Source organism: Trachinotus anak, unplaced genomic scaffold (assembly GCF_046630095.1).
Source record: "Trachinotus anak isolate AG129_WGS33_773 ecotype Australia unplaced genomic scaffold, CSIRO_AGI_Tana_v1 ptg000007l, whole genome shotgun sequence".
In the NCBI taxonomy this organism is placed as follows: Eukaryota; Metazoa; Chordata; class Actinopteri; order Carangiformes; family Carangidae; genus Trachinotus; species Trachinotus anak.
Window position 1 is genome coordinate 22,992,851 of NW_027273858.1, and position 19,766 is coordinate 23,012,616.

Here is a 19,766-nt window from a genome sequence, read left to right on the forward strand (position 1 = left end):
AGAATACGAAGATCGCCAAACAAACGAAGATCGCCAAACAATATCCTGGTTTCTTTATCAATACACAACACACACAACATTAGACACTAACCGGTTACACATGTAATGTGTGTTTTTAAACTTTTAAACTAATTTTTTTGTTGTCATATCATGACAAGCGATGGCATCTGTTCTACAGTATTTATTAAGCATAAAGGCAACAAATTTAACCAATCACAATGAAATAAATTTCATTTTAAAAACGTAACAACAAAATATAAATAAATGGTTCCACATATCATCTCACCAAACTGGTGTCATTTTATTACTGAAGACAATAAATACATTTCACAATGAAGGTGTGCCCTTCACTTGCAATATGATGCAAGTTTACCCCTCCACAAAAAGTGTCTGTAAAACGTTTTATAAATTGATTTGATTATTCAGTAAGATACAAAGCGAAGTCTTTATCTAAAGCCCTTTATATTGGCAGAGACTTCCCTGTGAATTGTTGTGGGTTGTTCTGCTTTACAGTACAAAGACAATATGAAAATATGTAAATGACAATAAAAAGTAACTAAAACCGAGGTAATATTCTTTTATTATTCCTTGTTTAAGTTAAGTGTAGCAACACAGTTATGAATAAACTGAAGTCTTTCAATTGATTGCTCTGGAAGAGCAGTAAAAAGAGCACTGTAATTATCTACTCTATTTTTTTTAAATAAAAGCATGAATACATTTTTCAGCATCTTTATGGCATAGGAGCAGCCATACTTTGGCAACATTTCATAAGTCATAAAAAGCTGTTTTGGTCTACTTCTTTATGTGTGAAGTGAAATTTAATCATTCAGCCTCCAGTGTGGCTGGTTCTGAGGGTGTCATCCATAAATGCCAGTTTCACACAGGGCCTAGCACCTAACCCTGTTACACTTGGTACTGAAGTGGATTCCAAATAGTACCTAAAGCAGCTAATGTTAGCAGCAACACGCAGTAAAGTGGAGCCAGAGGTGGTGCTGGACTCTGACATGGGATTCAGACTTCAAAGTAGCCTCTTGTATGCAGTTTATTCAACTTACTAACACAATCAATAACAGTTTGTTTTCAGGAATTCTGGCATCCCTGTTGTAACCCAGTTTGATTTCTGCTTCACTGTACAACATGGTCAATACTACACCTCGCTAATGAACCCAGGCTGCAGGAACAAATGCAATGCTGTAACCGTTGGTGGACATGCACTCACACATTTCTCTCCACTCATCGCTCCCAATCAGGCTCATCTTATTCCAATGAAAGGAGAGGGAAAATGCCTCCTCTTGTTGCTGCTGTCGGTGTGCACCTGCCTGTCGATCTACAGGCGCCCTCAGGGCCTAATTTAAGACTCCAGGATTCTGCTGTGAAAGGAACAAAATAAAACATCACTGGATGAACATCAGGGAGTCATGAGGAAAACGACGCTAAAACTGGGTCTGCTTTGGATTACAGATATCAACATGTTCCATGAAAGCTTGCTTGGACTGTTTAAAAGTCATGGCGCTTTTGTTGATGATCTAATGATCTAATGCACCTTGTATTCTCAAGAGCTGAATAACAAAACATAGAAAATCTATGTATATGCTATTCCACAGTGCTCATCAGGTGAGTAACGTTGTAGCACCACATAAAGGTGTAGTTCAACATTGGAAAAAAGCGTTAGGCCGCTATTACAGGAGACACTGCTATGAGTTATCATTATCAGAGAGTTGAAAAATCGACCTGTATAGTTGTTCAGGTTGGAGGACTGGTTGTTGTTACAGTTGACATGTTTATCAGTGAGCTTTAGAGCTGTTGGTTGGTTTGTCTGTAGACAGCCAGTGTTGTTGCATCACTCTGCAAAATGTTTAACTGCTTCTTTAACTCGTTTTCAACTGAAAGACTCTTAACTACAGTGGGACCGGCAGAAGTTAAATGTGTTGAATTAAGTCTTTGTCCTTGTCCAGTAGGATACAGCTGTGCAGCCCCACACCCAATCGATCCAAGAGTCACCGATGTTAACTTCATTGATACTGTAACCTCTCACTGTGGCCCAGATTTTAACCCTTGCCACCATCCATCTCTCTACCACTTCCTCTCTGTTGTCTTCTCTCCATTCACCCCCCCCCCCCGACTCCACCAACTCTCATCCGGGGTAATTGCTCTGTGAGTTCGGCGGTGCCTGCTGAATCACACTGCGGTTTCCTCTCCCTGCTTCTCATAGTCTGGGCCTGGTGACACCAATCTCGCTGAGGGCACGACACCATTTTTTGTAACTGGCCCTCATGATGGAGATGGTATGATTGTCCTAATTAGAGGGGCGAGGATCGGGGCGGCTGGGGCTCTGACCCACCCCGGCCTGAGTCCATATGGTGGGAGGCTGATAATGAGCCAGTTAATGTGCTGTGTCCATCAGTAAGAGCTACTCAGTATGGACATTGTGCCAAAGAGATGGAGGAGGTTTTACTCTCTTCGCCCTCTTTTCCACCCACCCACCCTCCCCCACTCACTCATACACACATAAATTTACATTTTACCTCCAATAAAACATTTTGTCACTCAAAAACCTGATGTATTTATGTGCTTAATTATCTACAGTAGTCATACTTGTCACCACATTAGTGGGCGTTACAATTTGTCAGTAATTATGGACATCCTGCCCCCGTATCATAAATGACATTTCAACTGTTTCATTTTATGAATCATTTGTTCCTGGCCTTGTCTCTCAGCTCCCATCATGCAGCTGTGCCACTATTTCATGTTGTGACTTTGTTTCGCTTATGAATATGAAATTAAGCCAGTTCAAATGAAAGTAATACAAATCTAATGGCCAGTAATGAGATGCTGTTTCGCCATTATTGGATGTGGGCTGGGTCTATGCCATTGTGTATGTGTGTGCATTCTCAGTGCTGTGTATGATTTGATGCTAATAAAACCATACTTTCTGCTCCAGGGAGCAAGCACTGACCAGGATTCAGATTAGGCCTTAATGGCTTCCAGGCCTGGGGCTAAACTGAAATGTAAAACCCCAAACCAAACATCACTTAGTCCTTACATTTCTTGATGTGGAAAATGGAGACATGTAGCTGTTTAACTGCAGTTTTCTTTGTTTGTATTGCATTAAAGAGGGTGTCCTATATTACCAAAGATGCACATCTGGATCTGCAATATGATGCTACAACTGTTCTGTTCATTACGTCCACTCATATCAAACACAAGGTTTGAACAATAAAGGATTTGGATATGCCAGTGCCATTTTGATATTCTTTAGATTTATTATTTATTTATTATTATTTTGTTTCATTTTCACCTATTATTCAAAATCTTTTTTTACTGGTAATAGTTGTAATAATATGGGAAATTGAATTCAAATGTTCCATTGCAGTCAGATCAGCTTAGAGGCTTGTCATAAACAAACAGTGTGGATCAATTCTGCAATAAAATCATAATGACTCATATCCATCATATGGTGGACAACTCAGACCACTCCAGCTAACAGACCAATGTTATTTGCCTGACAGATCAGCTGATCAATACTCTGGTCAGTAGATCACAGTTCAGTCTGGTGAGGGCCACCCAGTCATCTGTAAGGTACACTGTGGAGTATTTAACCACTCATATGTTTGGTGTTCATTTTCCAAAATCAAACACATAAGAGCAGAAATGTATGGATGTATTTTCAGTGTGTGTTTATCTAATATAAGATAAATGTCTGGGGCACCCTCGTGACTCACCTGGTAGAGCACATACCATTTAGGCTCAGTTCTTACCACAGCGGCCTAGGTTCAAATCATAGGTTCAAATCCGAGTCAGGCCCTATGCTAAGTGTTATCCCCTGTCTCTCTTCCTTAACTTCTCTGTCATAATAAAGCCAAAATTGACAACAAAAAAAGATGTCAGTCTAATGCCTCCTTAGGGCACACTTGTTGACCTGCAAACAAGGTCAGTGCAACAAGAACGCTTAATATCTGTTAAGGCTTATTTATTTTATTCATGTGATGTTGCAGTGACGTGTATGAGGTGTGTGTTTGTTGTTTCATTGTGCTGGCTGAGCAGCTGTCATTGGAACGAATGGACAATCTTGACTCACTACATCCATGACATACACTCGCACAAGTATGCAGACGAGTGTTTAAATTTTAAACAAACCACAAACATCTTGTATCAGGACACATCGGCACCGGCACTGAGGTGATGTCCCTTCACAGCCTTGTTGTATTTGTTCAAGGTCTCCCTGTCGGTAGCCATAGCCTCCAACAGCTAAAACACCCAATATCAATTATCTCTTTGGACAATGATCGATCCATTTCCACTGGAAGCTCTTCTGTCAAACATTTCTCATCAATCTACAGTAGCTATGTTTTCCCTGAACACGTGGAGAAAAAGTGAAAAGAGAAAGTTGAACTAAATCAGTTGTCTTATCAGGTGTGTGGAATGTCAGAGCAGTGGCCCGACTGCCTTTGTTGTGTGTCATAAGAAACAGTGTGTGCCCTAGTTTCTGTTTATACATTTTGAATTATTATATCATATTTTATATCACATTTTAATCTTCCTGTTCTTGTGTTTAAAGGCAACTCAAGCAGCTTATTAACATTACACTTTCTTGTTCCTTCAAGCGACACACAGCAACTCAAAGACATCATTCAGAGGCCCTCTTCACACCTGGTATTAACATCCATCCTGAGTGATCCGATCACAAGTGGACAGCTCTAAGTACAGTTGTGAAAACACCCAGGACACATTCAAGACACACTTGAGATCTGATCACTCAGACCACATTGGGAGGTGGTCTGGGCTACATGTGGCCACATTCTTTTAGCAGTGTGAACACAAATGCATCCTGGGCCACATTGAAGCACCGCCTCCTCTACTGACGTCCTCTGCCACAGACTAATTAGTCCCGACACAGTTTAACCCACTCTCACTCACTCAGACTCACACATACACACATACACAGAGTCACATTGACAACAGACCCATCTTTCGCATTGGCTAAAAACAACACCACATAACTGTTTATTTGCATATGAAGTGGGGAAAGTGAGATCCGATCACCAGGGGTTACTGGAGACACATGTGAAGACGCATTTTAGAGCCAGGTGCGAACGGACGAACTTAGAGCTGTCCACTTGTGATCGGATCTCTTAGGATGGATGTTAATATTCAGAATATATTATTCTGCACAAATTGTTTAAAAAAAACAAAAAACATCTGTTCTTAACAAAAACTGATTTCAGTTCCTAACCATAGATAAAATGGACATAGTGTTTCTGAAGAGAGGTTTTGAAGCTCAGAGTGGGCTGCTCCACCATCGCCGTCTTGGCAGTTAATGACTCTGCCTACCTTCTGGCTTGTACATAATACAAGTAACTTGGTTCGCCTGCTCAATAAAACATGTAATTTATGCCATTGTCTGGTAAAAGCAATTAGACCAGGGGTTTTCAAAGTGTGGGATAGTGAGCCTCCCCTAAGAGAACTCAAAAGCATGCCGCCCCCCCTTCACCCCCCCTAATTATTATTACTATTATTACTGTTATTGTTGTTACTTTGTATGTTCCACACAGGCTTAAAAAAGGTTTTAAACAATAAATGTTATACACATCTTTATTTTTGTAAACATCTTCATCTTAATCATCTTTATCTGTGTATGTGCTTAAATATCTTTTTTTTTTAAACACAGTATAACATCTGTATGTTTGTCAAAGATGCGGTGTTGGATGGTGTTGTCAGACATCGGGATGGCATCCAGCTTGGCAGCAGTAGCTTCGCCCATTAGTACCGAACACATATCTTTGGCAGCAGGGAGGAGCAATGTCTCACCAATGTTGTGGGGTTTCCCCGCCTTCGCGATGCATAACGCTAAGCGGTATGATGCTTCGGTTGCCTTGGTATTCACGGTGCCAAATGACTCGATGACTTTCTTCTGTGACCGCAATTCATTAAGTTTCCGATCAAAAAACTCCCGCGGCTTGGTCGTTAAACTTTGGTGCTTGGTTTCAATATGACGCCGGAGTTTACATGGTCGCATACTGTCGTTAGCTAGCACCTCTTTGCAGATGACACACTGTGGCAGCGGAGCATCATCAGGACCAATACACGAAAAGCCAAACTTTAAATAATCAGGGTCATACTTCCTCCGTTTTCTGCTCACCCCAGACTCTGTGCCCTCTCTCACTTTCACTTTAGATACTAAAAAACGATCCATTTTGCCCCTCGCCAGACGTATACACTCTTCTTTCTTTTCAGGTTTGTTTTTTTTTCTCTTGCCGCGCCTCCCCTGAAGCCCTCTGGCGCCCCCCAGGGGAGGCGCACCTCACACTTTGAAAACCGCTGAATTAGACCATTAAGGGCAAATGTATAATGCAAAAGCAAAAAGATGGAGATAAAATAAAATTTAGCTTGGAAATTGAATCAGCAAAATGTGCAAAGAAATAGCCGGTAATCAGGTTAGTCTAGACTCTGATCAAGTCTAAAGCTTCATTCTCAAATACTGCTGCGGAGAATTCAATACATGTTAGAGGCCTGCGTACACACACATGCCACACATGGCACCTTCCTGAAAGCAAGAAGAAGAGTTTTGGCTGAACAACATGAAAGAGTCAAAAAGGGGACGGTGGAGCATCATGTCTCAACTTCATGAAGAAAATCGGACTTCCAAAAACAAAAAGGAAGAAGAGACGGGAGAGAGAAAAGAGAGTGCGACACTATATCACCCAGTTTTTCACAAAGAAAGGTGGGTGTAGTCCTTTGGTGAAAATTAACCTGCTAGCGTTGTCCACAGTGAAACAGGCTACTCTGCTCCTCTAGCATTACTTAATATCTTCACAGGACATTCTGAGTGTTTACATTTCCCCCCTCATTTGATCCTCCCAGTTGCCTGCAAGTTAAGAACTAAATCAGTTGTCCCTGCCCCTGGCTGGCGCCAGGCCCTTCAGATGCAGCTTCAGGCTCTGCCGCCTGTCTCCCCATGCACATACCCCTACCAATGAACCAGCCTATTCCCAATGAGGTGAGCACCATCGTGTTGAATGACATGTCAGTTGGCATAATTGCAGAAGATGAAATCAGAATCAGAATCAGAATCAGTTTTATTGCCAAGTATGTTTTCACATACAAGGAATTTTTTCTGGTGATTGGTGCAATTGAGGATCAGGGGGATCAGCAACAGTGGGGCTCTCTAGCCTTGTTGATAAGGCTAATAGCAGATGGGAAGAAACTATTTTTGTGGCGAGAGGTTTTGGTCCTGAAGGACCGCAGCCTCCTGCCAGAGGGGAGCGTCACAAAAAGTTTGTGTCCAGGGTGGGAGGAGTTAGCTACAATCTTCCTTGCACGCCTCAGAGTCCTTGAGGCGTACAGGTCCTGGAGGGATGGAAGATTGCAGCCAATCACCTTCTCCGCAGAGTGGATGATACGCTGCAGTCTGTTATTGTCCCTCTCCGCGGCAGCAGCGTACCAGATGGTGATGGAGGAGGTGAGGATGGACTCAATGATGGAGGTGTAGAAGTTCACCATCATAGTCCTTGGCAGGTTGAACATCTTCAACTGCCTCAGGAAATACATCCTCTGCTGAGCTTTTTTGATGAGGGAGCTGATGTTCAGCTCCCATTTGAGATCCTGTGTGATGGTGGTTCCCAAGAAGCAGAAATGCTCCACGGTAGCCACAGGGGAGTCGCACAGGGTGATGGGGGTGGGTGGGGCTGGGCTCTTCCTGAAGTCCACTATCATTTCCACTGTCTTCAGAGCGTTTAGCTCTAGGTTGTTCTGCCTGCACCAGGTCACCAGATGGTCAGTCTCCCACCTGTAGGCAGACTCATCGCTATCAGAGATGAGTCCAATGAGAGTGGTGTCGTCTGCAAACTTCAGGAGCTTGACAGACTGATGGCTGGAGGTGCAGGTGTTGGTGTACAGGGAGAAGAGCAGAGGAGAAAGAACGCAGCCTTGCGGGGATCCAGTGCTGATGGTCTGGGAGTCAGACACATGTTTTCCTAGCTTCACGTGCTGCCTCCTGTCAGACAGGAAGTCGGTGATCCACCTGCAGGTGGAGTCAGGCACACTCAGCTGGGAGAGCTTGTCCTGCAGCAGAGCCGGGATGATGGTGTTGAAGGCAGAGCTGAAGTCCACAAACAGGATCCTGGCATAGGTCCCTGAGGAGTCCAGGTGCTGGAGGATGAAGTGGAGAGCCATGTTGACGGCGTCAGCTACAGACCTGTTGGCTCTGTAGGCGAACTGCATGAGGTCCAGGAGTGGGTCAGTGATGGATTTGAGGTGGGACAGGACAAGGCACTCAAATGATTTCATGACCACAGAGGTCAGGGCAATGGGTCTGTAGTCATTTAGACCTGTGGGCCTTTGTTTTTTGGGGACAGGGATGATGGTGGAGGATTTGAAGCAGGCTGGCACATGGCAGGTCTCCAGTGAGGTGTTGAAGATGTCCGTGAACACCGGAGACAGCTGATCAGCACAGTGCTTCAGGGATGATGGAGTGCCAGAGTCAGGACTGGCTGCTTTGCGGGGGTTCTGCTTCTTAAAAAGCCTGTTGACATCTCTCTCCAGGATAGAGAGAGATGTTCCTTTGGTAGGGGAGGAGGAAGGGGGTTCTGATGTGGCTCTGATGTGGAGGTTAGTGTCAGGCTTGTCCCATTGTCTTTCAAAGCGGCAGAAGAACTCATTCAGATCATTGGCCAGACGGAAGTCATTAATGGAGTGGGGGGGTTTAGGTTTGTAGTTTGTGATCTTTCTGAGCCCTTTCCAGACAGAAGCAGAGTCGTTGGCTGAGAACTGGAGCTGAAGTTTCTCAGAGTACAGTCGTTTAGCTCTCACCGCCTTGCTAAACCTGTACTTGGACTCTTTAAACCTGTCCCTGTCCCCACTCCTGAAAGCTTCCTCCTTTTGCCTCCTGAGCTGACTGAGCTTAGCTGTGAACCAGGGTTTGTCATTGTTATAACTCACCCTGGTGCGTGATGGGATACAGCAGTCCTCACAGAAGCTGATGTATGACGTCACAGCCTCTGTGAACTCATCCAGACTGTTGGAAGCAGTCCTGAACACTTCCCAGTTAGTGCAGTCCAAACATGCCCGCAGATCCTCTGTGGCTTCACTGCTCCACTGCTTTTATGTCCTCACAACAGGTTTACACAGTTTTAGTTTCTGCCTGTTTGTGGGAATCAGGTGGACCATCACATGGTCAGAGTGGCCCAGTGCAGCCCGGGGGATGGCGTGATAAGCACCACTGATTGTGGTGTAACAGTGGTCCAGAGTGTTCCCCTCTCTGGTCAGGCAATTAACAAACTGTCTGTATTTGGGCAGTTCGTGGCTGAGGTTACCTTTGTTAAAGTCACCAAGGACAATAACTACGGAGTCCGGGTTGGTCCGCTCCACACACAGTATCTGGTCGGCGAGCGCCCGCTGTGCCTCCTGCACGTTGGCCTGTGGTGGGATGTAAACACCGACCAGGATGATTGAGGTGAACTCACGGGGGGAGTAGAAGGGCCTGCAGTTTATGATGAAAGTCTCCAGGTCAGGAGAACAGTGCTGCAGGATCACTGTCACGTCTCTGCACCAGCCACTGTTAGCATAAAAACAGATTCCTCCACCTTTGGTTTTGCCGGACAGCTCTCTGTCGTGATCCGCTCTTAAGAGTTGGAAGCCGGCCAACTCCAGCGCACAGGACGGCAGATGAAGAAAAGTCTCTGTTCTTCTGCACCAGTAGCTGAAGTTCATCCAGCTTGTTGGGCAGTGAACGCACGTTGGAGAGAAAGATACCTGGGAGCAGTGTGTGGAGTCCGCGCCGGCGGAGACGCGCAAGCACACCAGCACGTTTTCCTCTCCTCCGGCGTTTCACTGCGACAGCAACGGTCAGTGCACCTATCTAATCCTATTCAATGATATCAGAATGATCATTAATGATCATTATATATATATATATATATATATATATATATATGTCTGCACTATATTTTCAGGGATGGCGTGGCCTGTGGCAGTGGGGCCCAATGTTATATCTTTTCATGGGGCCCAAAAGTCCTCCCTGGCACATGCCAACAGTGAATTTGTGTGAAGAGTCTAGCAACACTAGTGATAATGCTAATATCAGTATGCTAACATGATCACAGGACTTATTTCCTATATGGGACTCTCTACTCCATGCACTGTGCGTGTGCCTAACAAGTAGATTGGACTCTCGCCACGTGCATTTTGTATATGTACTGTTTATTTCCCATCCTTGGTCCTATTCTTGTTATGCCATGGAACCCAGCGCTATCTTTTTTTTTTTTTTTTTTTGACTTCTTCATGTTGTTCAGCTAAATACAACAAACAAAGGAACTACTCTTGCTGTCAGAAAGTCAGCATCAAGCTTTCTAATATGCACGTGTGGTACACATACCCCTGATTGTAGTATGAATACAAAACCACAAAACCAGGTCCATTTCCAGTTTGTATGCATTTCCACATTACTTCTGAGAACACCTGAAGCTGCTTCACAAACAGGAGAAAGGCTGCCGGCCTTCGAGCCATTCACTCTAACATGACCTACCTATTTTAACTCCTTACAGCAAAACTAAGAGTCCAGCATAAACCTTTTGAAAAAAAAAAAAGCAACAACAACAAAGGAACACTGCTGGCAGAGAAGAATCTATTGATTCATTCTCTATGCTAACTAGAGTTTGTAGTTGCACAAACAAACAGCACTTTGCTTTTCTTTTGTTTCATCCCAAGTCCTGCCCCTAAATCATTCTGACCCCAATAAACAATATACTTTTGAAAACACAAAAGAATCTCTGATGTTGATCCCAGATATTCTTTCCAATTTATGCAGGTGTGTGTGTGTGTGTGTGTGTGTGCAGACTACAGGGTATGCAGAGATCCGGCCCCACTCTTCCCTCACCTGGGTCTCTTAACTAGCTCGGAGAGTATGGTCATATGGCTCGCAGGTACTGCAGGGCAATTATACAAGTATTATTTGCTGGAGACAACCTTTGATGTTGTTCCTCAAACAACAATGCCTTCCCTCTCTTCATGCCTCACTGGTACTCACAGAGTGTTAATTACCAAGGCAGTTACCATCTGCATCCAAACCACTGTTTCCCAAACGGTGGGCAAGGATTCCGATGAGTTCTGAAGAGGACTTTAAGTTAGGTAGAAAGTGGATTATCATGTCAGATGTTATACTGCATTCTGTGGATGGTGAAAGTGAAGCAGGTAAGTGAGCAGAAAAAATATGTGGGAGACTACAAATCAGATTATATGACAGAAAAATCTATAGGCTATGCAATTCTCTCCTGTTTGTCATGTAAAAAGGTTAGTAAACAGTAAGGTTTGACAGTGTACACTGTTTAGTTACAGTGTACAGTTTCATGTTTGAGTCATAGTTGTCTGAAAATTTTTACTCAAGACAGCAAAACATTTGCCCAAGATAGGACTTGAACCCAGATCTTTAACTTTGCGTAGCCTTAAAGAAGCTATTTGTAAATTTTGCTCATGCTACATAGCCAGCATTAGGAACAGTTTAGTACAAACATCGTGAGTTCAGCATCAAACTTCGTTCCTTTACCCATCAGGAGCTGTGGTGGAAAGCAACGTAAATGTTAACTCCTGTGTCTATCACATCTTTTCTTCTACTGTAGTTAGCATGCTAACCAGCTAGCCGCAGCCTGTCTCGTCACTTTCCGATAGCGCCTCGGTGTCGCCTCCAAACTGCCCCTCTTGTCTCATAAACGCAATGATGGCTGAGGCTCTTGTCAAGCGACAATCACCACCACGTGCTCCTGGTAAAAAACCAGGTTCAGTGGCAGAGAAAACGTACAAATAGTGACTTTAAAATGACAGTGGCTGCAAGCAGCAATTACAGCATAATAAAAACTGAATTTCTCTTCATTTCCCAAGACAGGGCTTTTTTCACAGAAAGACATTTTGAATCGTCATAGTAGAAAAAGCAAAGGTTTTACTAGTCAGCCATGACAGTGTGACCCAAAACTGGATCATTCATCATTCATTTCATTATTTACACCTGTTTCTTTCTCAATGTGACATGTTGACGAGTCAAGAGAAAAATATTTCTTTTGAGTCAGTTGCTTTGCAGATGTCCTCATTCAGCAACCTCACTGTGAGAAAGAGGAATGAGACCAGAAGAAAGAAACATCTTTTGTGAAAAAATATTGAAATTTTTGTGTGTCCGGCTAAAACATAGTGTAACAGCAGCATAAGTACAGAAGAGTCATTAAGCCAATGAATGTCATGCAGAAATATCTTTCTGCAGTTTGCTTGCATGAGGTACTAAAAGCTACTGGTCATTTCTTTTGTCGATATAAAAAGCAAATAGCAAACTCCTGGAACTTGTTTGGGTTAAATGTAAATTTCATGTTCATCATGATGGATCACATCAGGATTATCCATGTCTCTATCAAAAAGCTCATATTATGAACTGGACACATGGACTTGGAAAGAAGATACATTGTGGGAATTCAAGGATCCAGAGTTTTTGGACCTTGACCTTGGAACTAAAAGATAAAAAACAGTGTTGCTTTGACTACTTCTGTTCTTTCTTTTTGTCTGTCTCTTGTGAATCTCCTAACTTCCCCTTTGAGGAACCAAAACAGGTTATTAAAAAAATGGTGATGTTCTTCTTTTACCACTAAATTACTCTGGAGCTATGTCTCCATAAATTAATATTTGTGCTGGAGCAACATTTTGTTATATGTACATGCAATTTTACACACAAGGAAATAGTGATGTCATGGTAAATGAAATCACTACAACAGACAACAGACCATTGATATGAACATACAAACTTCTGTAAGTTGCTTTGGATAAAAGCATCTGCTAAATGACTAAATGTAAATGTAAATGTAAGATATTTTCCAAAAGTCAGAAAAAGGTGGTAAATCTTTTTTTTTTTTTTTTTTTTTTTTTTGAAAAGCGGGGTAAACTGATTTGTGCTTGGTTTACTTTCCATTATAAAACACACTCACAATCACACACATTAGTTTTTGTCACCCCGATGCCAAGAACAGATATGCCCAAGTTTTCAAGGTTTTTTTTTTTAGGCTGAGCACATAGTCAGCACACTGGGAATGCATTATTCAAACAGATCTTTGTTACTCCTCCAAGATGATTGTAGCACAATCAGCCATGAAATAAGTTTGCTGTTTTAAAAGTGTTATTCTCCCTCCAGGTCTCTCAGGTGTAGCTTTGTATTCAGGTCGGCTTGCCTGCGCCAAAAATCAATCTCAATCAAAGGTGGCAAGGAGTTTATCATAAATTATCATGAAAAGGGTTCCCACTCAGTAGATGCTTAATTACGATCTCATTTGAATATGTTTGCATATTAATGAGTTTGGAATGAAAATGGTTTGTGGGCTTTGTAATGGGGGGCTGCGGGGTAACCCACAGCGATAATGGCGGTTCTTTAAAATGTATGCAATATTATTGCTGGTGGAGAGCCACACACTTGTCTCTCTCACGCAAAACAAACACACACATACGAGTGCACATAGAAACACACAGGCATATGCTCAGACACACTCGCAAAAAGACACACATTCACACACCCAGGCTATACACACATTAGCACGAGCACATGCACACTCAGGGGCGTTATAATATGATTAATGGTGGAGTGTCTCTGACATTAATAAACTATAACCAAATTAAAGACTTCATTAGTCTCAACTTGGGCTCAGTGTTTGGTCACACGGTGAATCAGCGCTGTATGATATTTGCCTTGCATGACTTTCCCTTTTTCTCTTCCTTCTTCCCAAGCCGTGAAAGTTTACTTTGAAGTAAAGTTGTGTCTGTCTGTTGTGGAAGTTTGTGCACCGGAGTGACAGGACAATTAGATCTGTGAAAAGACAGGATTCAAGAGCAAAAAGGAAGGTGTGTATTTCTGTGTGAAATGAACACTTATATTCATCTCCTGGTTCAGCCTGTTCCTGCAGGCATGTTTCATATGAAAGGTCAACAGAGGTCATCGAATACTGTGTATATTACAGTCTAAATGAGGACTTACAGAGAAGAACAGCCAAGGTTCATAATCAAAGTTAATAAAAATATATTTTTTAAAGAAAGCAACATTAAAGTTCTGGGCTCTATTCCCTTGCTTTATTTCATGCTTACAAAAGATTCTGTTGACATAATTTCAATTGCGGAACTAGCTAATTTTAAACAAATGGTATTTAGATTTCAGTCCTGGCTGATTTGATGACACCTGTAGTTGCTATTGGTAACAGTTAATGTGGTTTTAAATACAACAGGTCACATAATTCTGGAGGCAGCTGAACAAACTATTGTTGTTTTAATATAGACGGCAGGCAATAATTGACTGTTTCCCATCATTCTGTAACTGTGATCTGATGTAATGCTGCACATGGCCTGAGTCTGCGAACAGTGAGAAGAGTTGGTTACCTGGCTGAGAAGTTGGAGGTGTGTAGCCTGTCGCCTGCAGCTCTTCATCTAACAGCTCACTGTGGCTGCTCTTTCTTCTTCATTACTCCCTGCAATATTTCAAACTCATCTGCTGTCAGAGAATGCAGAAAATAACGATGCTTTGTAGATGCACTTTTGATAAATGATAGCGGCAAGTGCTAAGCTCACTGACAAACACATTGCATTTCCTGTGACAACTTCATAATAAAAGCCAACTCATGTTGTGCCAGTTAAATGCTTTTAATGTGAAGCTGCAGCAGTAAGAAATGTTTGGTTTGCAATCACATTTTTTCCAGGAATGTCCCCTGAGATATCCTGTCGGTAATACTGCAAATATATTGCAATACTTTTAATCAGTGGACCAAAACCTCAATCACCATTGTGTTACCTCATTTGATGACTTAGCAGACATTTATTTAAATGAATATCTTTGAGATCGATAGCTCAAAACAACAGTATGAATCATATGTAAATATAATGTCATTTTTTTGGTTCATTTTTTTTATATACACATTCCAAGAAAATCTTCATGAAATCCATGGTGTTTGTGTCCTAGAAAAGCCCATCAAAGACAAGAGCCAGCTCTGATACTTAATCAACTGACTGCATGTGCCACAGTCTGATGGCTCCGATCAGGTGTTACGCTCCAGAGTGACACCTCCTCTTCAGCCGAACCTTTACACCATTTAACATGCAGATTCAGGTGATCCAAACTTCTCTTCCTTTCTCTGATGTCAGTTCCAGAGAACAACCAGGGTGAAATGGATTGCATCACGTGTCTGTGACAAACCCAAAGGCTCTCAGTTGGGTAGGAAGAGGACGCCATCTGCATGACAGATTCCAGCCTCACAAAAGCAGACGGATTTAATGGTCAATCGGACCTTAAAGCAAGATCACACCATTCTTCCAAAATATATGAAAAATTACATTACTTCTGGCAGCACCTTTTTTATGTATTTGTGAAAACTAACTCCCGCCAACATAGACACTTAAACAGTTTAGCTCTGCTGCTAATTTATGGTGATCTATTTATCTGCAGCTATGATGGGAAATAAGTCGACACAATGTAAAGAAAGGTGAGTGTCAGAGCATCAGTCACCAGTGTCTAACATGCCTCCTCAGCCAAAGCTTTGCTCATGTTACACAAAGTGGGATTTCTTGAATGTAGCTTTACATGTATATTCCCAAGTGCTTTTGTAGCTGTAGCTTTTGTAACAGTAGCTGGTGCCTGTGGACATTTAGCTGACATCTGGTATCGCCAGACTCATGTTTAGTTTGCAATCAAATGGATGACAAACTAATAATTCATGAACAGATTTAAAACTGCTTAGAAATGTCTTCAAAAATCCACAAAGACATGTGGGTCTTGAAGATTCAATCACAACCTTGGACATAGTAAAAAAAATTGACTATATTTCTTCCAGAGCTTTCAGCTATACATCATGGCCTTAATTAGTGCATAGAGATTGCTCAGTTGTTAAGGATAGTGAAGTCTTTATAAGATTAAATACTAAATTAATGCATATATTAAAGATAATTAGGATATTCATTGGGACATTCATATAAAACATGACTGTTAATTATTCATTATCTGTTTACACAGCTGCTGAACACAGGAATGTCCTTATTTCTGCTTACAGCTACATTATGTTGTGTTATAATGTGTGATAAAACATTTGTTAGCTGTTTCTCTATTGCCCATAAATGCTAAATAAGGGGGAATTAAATTAAAGTGTTAGTTATTAGTGTAATGTATTTTCAGACAACTATTATTGTGTTGTTATTTAACACTGTAAAAGCCAGGTTTACTATAATGTTTAGGGTCCAGCACGTAGACATGACCTTAACTGCAGCAACAATCATCTTATTACATGAGACGATTCACTGTTAAAATTCAAGAACAAAAATAAATCTTTCATAGCAAGTCTAAAAGAGTGAGCAAAGTATGCTTTTATCCTCCACTCCTGCTTCTCAGAGCCACTATGACAACATAATGAGCGCACTGTAAACATTATGTAATACTCTATAACACACAACGCTCCACATCATGCTTTAAGTAGTGTGTCACCATCGTTCTCCATAGGAAATGTGGTAAGTGGGGCTCAATTGTTGCGAACAACGAGCTCTTTCCTCTGCACTGGAACAATGCAGCTGTCAGTGCGGGCTGTAACAGCACCGTGTGTGTAGTTAGACAGGAATTCAACACTGCCTGAGAGACCTTGGGCTTTCAAGAAAGAGAGAGAAAAGGCAGGAGAGGGAGGAAACTGTGCACTGTCCAATCCAATGACGAGGGGGATCACTCATCCTTGATGCAACAGCAGAGACTAGTGGAGAAAGACGGCAAAGGCAGCGGCACACTGAAATTCTTCCTCCTCGTTTTTCCATTCCTTTCATGCTCATCATCTTTGTTTACCTCTCCTCTCGTCCTCAATCACTCTCCTGTTGTTTCTTTTCTTTTCTCCTCCTGATTCCTCCCATATTAACCTCCCAGACGTGACCTTTTACTCTGTTTGCTGGATTATTACGGCTACAATTATTACAGATTACGTCAAGGGAAGAGGAGAGAGAGTGTGTGTTCTTTTGTGTGGATTTACACACACACACATATAAAGCAGCTTTTTATTAGATCTGTACAATAGTGCTTATTGACTTCTCATATCACCTAAAGGGCAACATGCATGAAATAGGGGAATTATATTTCTGTTGTTTTTTATTGAGTATGCATGTGGAAATTGCTTCATTTTCTTTCAGCTGCTGTTGCTAATATTATACAGGAGTACCCCCTCTCCACCCACCCCCCACCCCCCACTTGGTCTTTATGCATAAGATTAACTTTATTTTAAAATTTTATGTTTCTCTGATTTGAATTGCAACGTAAATGTGAAAATAACACATTGTGTTTAGAGCAGTTTCATTACTGCCAATTAATTTCCAATGAATGGGCCGAGGACAAAGACATTTGTTTAAAAAAATATTATTTCAACGTCATTATTAATGACATTTAAATTACTGGCATAAGAATCCTGGTACATACAAAAGAAAGTGAATAATTAAAATGATGTAAAATCACCACAGATACTTAGCCTACACTAGCAAAGAATTAAAGCTAGCAAGCCAGTGCTATAGCGAGTTAATATTGTTAGCTATAATGTTATCATGAACTCGGCTATTTAGCCTTTTAAACTAATAATAACACATCTCTTACCATTGGTTAGCTAATATTTTATAGTGTTAGGTTCTTACCACATCAGGGGTGAGGGCTTCTTCAACTCCTACACTTTCACATATTACATAAAACTAACTGATCACCCTCCATATGACTCTCATATAGTAAAAAAAAAGGTTGTGTATGTATATCCTTACAAAAACACATTTTTTTTACAGTTAAAATACTACATCTAATTACCTTAAAACCATTTCTTTAAATTTTTTTTCCTATCAGTAAAATAATTTTGATGCTATTCAAAGATTAGCAAGAACACTACCATCCAAGAAAGGAGCTGAAATGAAAAGTGGCTCAACCTAGTGGTCAGAAGGGGAACTAGGTTGACATCTTGCCTCTGTTTCACCTTATATATATCTATCAAAGCTGATTGGGAAAATAAATAGTAATTTATTTAGACTTTTTCCTACTGACATGATTTTTGATTAAAGTGTTGAGCTTTAGCCACCAAGCAGGGACAATTTGGGGAATTTAATATTAAAGGAATTAAAAAAAAAAAAAAAAAAAAACTTGCTTCCTGTCTTGTTTCTTTTATCAGTCTTTGAATTTCATGTCACACAGAAACATAAATCATCATATTAGTCTGTGTATTTTGCAGCGTGTTGAGCAGAAGCCAAAAGGACGGGAGGTGGAGAGTGTTCAGCTGTGTGGAAGAATCTGAGCTTAATCAGAGCTGAGGGCCAGCAGATTAATTACACCACCACTTACACACACAACACCTAAAGTACACACTCCATGTTCGCACACACACACACAGTACATGCATGCACACATGGACACACACGTGAGAAGACGTAGACACCGGTGGCCCTGGCTTATAAAGACGGCATGCTAATGAGCAAGTGTAGCCCCTGTTAAAAAATAAATAAATGAAAAGAAAGAGTGAAAGAGAGACAGCGAGAGAAAGAAAAAAACAGCCGCGGAGCAAATAATTCATAAAGTCATATTGATCTGTGAGTAGAGACGTTAAGCCTCCATTAAAGGCAACAAAAGGAAAGCATCATGCTTCATCAACAGGAGAAGCTAAGGGGTGAAATGTGAGATCACAGACAGATTGTTATTAAGGACGTCATGTGACATCCTCGCAGATGCACACGCTCGTCATGTTTGCACTCATGCACACACCATCACAATGACAGCAACACCACACGCAGGAAAAAGGGATGTGTGCTGCCCTCACACATTAACACCGAGGGAGAGGCGGGGAGGGAGGGTGGAAGAGAGAGAGAGAGAGGAAAAGACAATAATGAAAGATTAAGAGGAGGAGAATGAGAACAAGAAGGGAGGGCTCCTTTAATAAATCAGGAAAAAAACGCAGCTCCCGTTTGTTTGGTGATGGACTCAGGCTGAGCTTTTATGAGTGTGCTGCGATCCTGCAGCACGCCTCATGAATACTAAATCTTTACTGTTAAATAGCTCAACATGGTCACTGTGAGAGGATGGGACCAAAGAATGCACACCACACACAGGAGGAACTAACTTGGTGAAAAAGCATTCAGTGGGAAATGAAGTCATTTTGGAATAAAGGGTCAGTTCATCCAAATGTTTTAAAAAATTGTTGCTCATGTATTTATTATTGTTTATTATTTATGGAGCTTTAAATCTGCACTACACGGGTGAATCGTGGTGTAGTGAATGTAAAAGCTCTCTGTCTAAAGTGAAAAAAATGGAACACATGGAGGCATATATACACTTACTTCTTCAGTGAGAAATTCTGGATCAGGTGAGGAGTCTGTTGTGACCAAACTGAGACTAGCAGGTGTATCAGAACAGTTAGCATAGTTAGCATCTTTTATTTGTTTGTGTTGTTTGTTAGCTTGTAACTGGCAGTGGCTGACGCAGTGTTGCTGGTTGTGCTAATGCTAACTCTTGCTCTCTGTACTGACAATGTGTCAGGTTTATTTTGCCTCACCCCTCATCTCCACAAGTTGACAGATTGGTTCCTTAGATGTGTGACATATGAATCCCTGGCTGTCTGAATCTGTTTTAGAGACTGTAATTGGTTCACTGCAGTTCAAGGTGAACTGAAATGCACAGTCATGGTGTTGACTGATTATTTTATTTTGCTTGTATTATATAAAAAATATAATTTGAATGTTAACAAGGTTAAAAACTTGATTTTCTTCAACTTCCA

The 19,766-nt window shown here is 41.5% G+C and overlaps 1 long non-coding RNA gene across 1 annotated transcript in view; it reads left to right on the plus strand.

Moving 5' to 3' along the window:
• LOC139623341 (uncharacterized) overlaps positions 1-19,766 on the plus strand; it is a 343,520-nt gene that overhangs the window by 108,105 nt on the left and 215,649 nt on the right. The window lies entirely within an intron of this gene.